Source organism: Apium graveolens, chromosome 3 (genome assembly GCF_009905375.1).
Source record: "Apium graveolens cultivar Ventura chromosome 3, ASM990537v1, whole genome shotgun sequence".
In the NCBI taxonomy this organism is placed as follows: Eukaryota; Viridiplantae; Streptophyta; class Magnoliopsida; order Apiales; family Apiaceae; genus Apium; species Apium graveolens.
The window spans coordinates 209,622,275-209,626,562 of record NC_133649.1 but is presented as its reverse complement, the minus strand read 5'-3'; the positions used below and the strand labels follow the sequence as shown (position 1 = coordinate 209,626,562).

Sequence of the window (4,288 nt, the reverse complement as noted above, 5' to 3'; positions counted from 1 at the left end):
GTGCAACTTGTGTACCTATTCTTTTAAAATAGAAAAATGTGTACCTGAGGTTAGCAAAATCGTGCATTTTGTGTACAACCATAAACTTTTATAAAATCGTTAGTGGAGGGTTTTTTCGAAATGCCATATCTGAACCAAATGATTCAAAATGGTGCAATCTGTTTAACTAAAATTTGAGAATAAAAAAATGTGTACATGTGGTTAGTAAATCCGTGCAAAATATTTGATGTCGTGTTTTCTTATAAAATTGAATATTAATATAAAAAAATTAAAAAAATAAACAAAGTATAAGATTTTTAGATAAAAACATTACAAGATATATTAAAATACAAATATTTAGACTACATTTATATACAATATTACAATATCAAGTATTATTTTAAATAATAAATATGCGTATTTTTTAAAATATATATTCATTAAAATTATTAATATTTAAATAAAAATTTGTATCTACCGTAACACAAAATCGACACTAATTCTTGGTCTCGTATTTCTTGTTTGTGTACCAAAATGTAAACACAAACACCGAATTTTCTTATCATTCCATGTCGTGTAATGTTGAGTGGCATTTATGACACTTTATAACGCTCCATTAAGCTTTGAATTGGTGTATTGTACTTAAGTTGTTGGTGTTTTAATGTGTTTTCTAGTAAATTTGCATTTCAGGCATTAATTCGGAATTCAGGTGAATTAACATTATTTTGATGTTAATATGGTGTTAGGATGGTGTCCAAGGAATAAAGCTCGGGAAGCCAACTCATTGCAGCAAGATAAGAAAGAAAGCAGAATTTTATCCAGGAGGCCAGCACGCCCACGCTGTCAAAGCGCGCGGTCGCGCCGGGTCGGGATGTTAAAATCCTGATTCTACTTGGCTTCTGATTGGAGGATTTCTACTTTGCATGGGCTGCTATATATACTTAAGTAAGAGATGTTTTTCATAAGAGAAAGACGTAACGGAGCTAAAGGTGAAGACGACAAGAAGACCTATAGCACAATTCAACGAAGGCGAAGAAGATCTAGTTTATTCTTGTGAATCTTTGTTCTAAGTTGTAATCTTGGATGCTCGTTTCTTGTTTTGTTGAACCTAATACTCTGGATATTGTACTTTGTTTATTAGTTATTTATAAAGACTACATTTACTATACCATGCTTTCATCGAAACCCATGTTGATGATGAGTCTGATTATGGGTTAATCGTTATCGTGGGATTCTAGCGGATTTAATTATGAATTTTTTTAGTTGATTTATTTCGATGCCTTAGTGTGTGGTGATTGTATGATAACCTAGTATTGGTTGTGCTTATTCGTCTTATAAGCGTCGCGAACTTATAATATAGCGTGTTAATTCTTAATGAAGCGACAATGAATTTAAGGGTTTAAAACTTTCCATGCTAGCATAGGTTCATGTGTTATTGTTTTGCATGATTCGTAGGTAATTTTAACCATCTTACTTGCCCTATGTAATCATAATAGATAACTTGTGCATTAAACCGTTATGTTGTCAAATTTTATAGACATATAGGGTCTCATTATAATTGGTGTCTATTTAGCTTCTATCTCTTTTGTAGATGTCTGGCAGTATGGTATTCGTGCAACAAAAGTTGGCGTTATCAGTTTAGTGTTATCTGATTAGTGTCATCACCATCACATGCTAAGGTTAAGAATGAAAAGGCTATTGAATGAAGTACTTAATGGAGTTAGAATCCTATATTTGTGTTATATATCATTCAACTCTCTTTACTCTCTTTAGTTAATGTTCTCTAGTATAATTCTCAATAGTTAATCGTAGTATAATTAAAACCCAAATTGTTATTCGTCTTAGCATCGAATAATAGCCATATCATTGTTGCATACGTGCATAAATCACAAAGTTAATCTAAGTTTGTCCCTGTTGGAACGAACTAGAAATAATTCTATATTACTTGCGAATGCGTATACTTGGGTGAATTTTAGCGCTTATTTAGCGACTAACAAGTTTTTGGCGCCGTTGCCGGGGATACGGTGTTAACTTTAAGTTTATGTGTTTGTAATCAGTGAGCGTTAAAGTTCATTGACTCAGACATTATTACTTACTTACTTTTTCCCTTGTCGTGTTTCAGGTACTCTAGCGAGCGTGTATGCATACGCATTCGCGGGCTCGTAAAAGAACTCTGGATCAAGCCGAGGAAGAAGCCGTAGTGATTCGAAGGGAATTTTTTGAGGATGAAGAGAAAGTAAAAGAAGAAGAGAAAGTCGAGGAACCAGCTTTAGTAGTGAAGGGAGATCAAGCAGAAAATCCTAAGGCTCTGATGGACTATTCTCAGCCTAAGATCAATGATATTCAGTCAAGCATCATCAGAACCAGCCATCTCGGCTAACACTTTTGAGATCAAGTCAAGCACGATTCAGATGATACAGAACTCAGTTCAGTTTGGGGGTTCTCCTACAGAAGACCCCAACATGCACATCAGGGATTTCATCGAGATCTGTGAAACTTTCAAGTTCAATGGGGTGACTGAAGATGTTATCAAGCTGCGACTCTTCCCATTCTCTCTGAGGGATAAAACAAAGTGTTGGTTACATTCTCTACCACCAGGGTCTATCACCACATGGGAGGATCTTGCTCAAAAGTTTCTCACTAAATTCTTTCCTATGGCAAAGACTGCTGCGATCAGGAATGCTCTTACTCAGTTTGCTCAACAAACTGGAGAATCTCTTTGTGAGGCTTGGGATCGATATAAGGAGATGCTAAGGAAGTGCCCACACCATGGCATGTTTCATCCGGATGATTATAAACTGTTTCTACAATGGTTTGGGCACTTAGTCTAGACCTATGCTTGATGCAGCGTCTGGTGGAGCCTTATGGGCCAAAAACTATAATGAAGCTTATGAGTTGATTGAGCTCATGGAAACTAATGAATACCATTATCCTACGCAAAGAATATTACAAGGCAAGGTCACGGGAATTCTGAAAGTGGATACAGCTACTACTATAGCTGCTCAACTTCAAGCTTTGACGATGAAAGTGGACTCTTTGGCAAATTATGGAGTTAATCAAATCACTAGTGTTTATGAGCTTTGTGCGGGAGCACATGAAACTGAGCAATGTGTTATTTTTAGCGAATCAGCTCAATTTGTAAGCAACTTTCAGAGATCACAGCAACAAGCTCCAGCCACTTATCATCTAAATAACCGCAACCATCCTAACTTCAGCTGGAGTAACAATCAGAATGCGGTGTAACAATCTTATCAGCCACACACAGCAAAGCAGTATAACCCTCCTGGTTTTTAGAAGCCACAATATGCCCCTAGGCAACAACTTCAACTTCAGCAGTTACCGCTAGCTAATGAAAAATCTGAATTGAAGGAGTTGAGGCTCATGTGCAAGAATCAAGCTATGTCTATCAAGACCTTGGAGAATCAGATTGGGAAAATTGCTAATGCATTACTGAATCGTCAACCTGGCACGCTTCCGAGCGATACTAAAGTGCCAGGCAAGAAGGAAGCTAAGGAGCATGTTAATGCAATTACATTGAGGTCTGGTAAGGTTGCAAATCCTGAAAAAGCTAAGACTCTAGAAGCTGAAGTTGAGGCTGAAGAAGAAGAAGTGCAGAAGGAAGCAGAAGTGGAACCAAGGAAGACTACTGTGGAGCACACTCCTCTTAAGGGTAATAGAAGGGAGAAACAGATCTATCCTCCACTTCCTTTTCCTAAGAGGCTGCTTAAGAAAAAGCTGGATAAGCAGTTTGAAAAGTTTCTGAAGGTGTTCAAGAAACTTCACATCAATATACCTTTCACTGAAGCTCTTGAACAAATGCCTAGTTACACAAAGTTCATGAAAGATATTATCTCTAGGAAGGTGAAGCTTGATGACTTAGAGACCATTGCTCTCATGGAGGAATGTAGTGTTGTGCTGCAACAGAAGTTGCCTCTGAAGCTTAAAGATCCTGGAAGCTTCATTATTCCTTGTACAATTGAAAAGGTGTCATTTGACAAGTGTCTATGTGACTTGAGAGCTAGCATCAATTTGATGCCCTTATCAATCTTCAAGAAGTTGAACATGCCTGATCCAAAGCCTACTTATATGACTTTGCAGTTGGCCGACCGTTCTATTACATATCCACAAGGTATTGTGGAGGATGTCTTGGTCAAGGTGGATAAACTCATCTTCCCTGCTAATTTTATAATTCTTGATTTCGAGGAGGATAAGAAGATTCTCATAATCTTGGGAAGGCCTTTTTTGGCTACTGGCCGAACCTTGATAGATGTGCAGAAAGGTGATCTCACCATGTGAGTGATGGATCAGG

The 4,288-nt window shown here is 37.2% G+C and overlaps 1 non-coding gene across 1 annotated transcript; it reads right to left on the bottom strand.

Moving 5' to 3' along the window:
- Nucleotides 1–2,648: 2,648 nt before the first annotated feature.
- Nucleotides 2,649–2,755, bottom strand: LOC141716375 (small nucleolar RNA R71). Its single transcript, XR_012573087.1, has one exon. It is a non-coding gene; the product is annotated as a small nucleolar RNA R71 (small nucleolar RNA).
- Between the last annotated feature and the right edge of the window lie 1,533 nt (nt 2,756–4,288).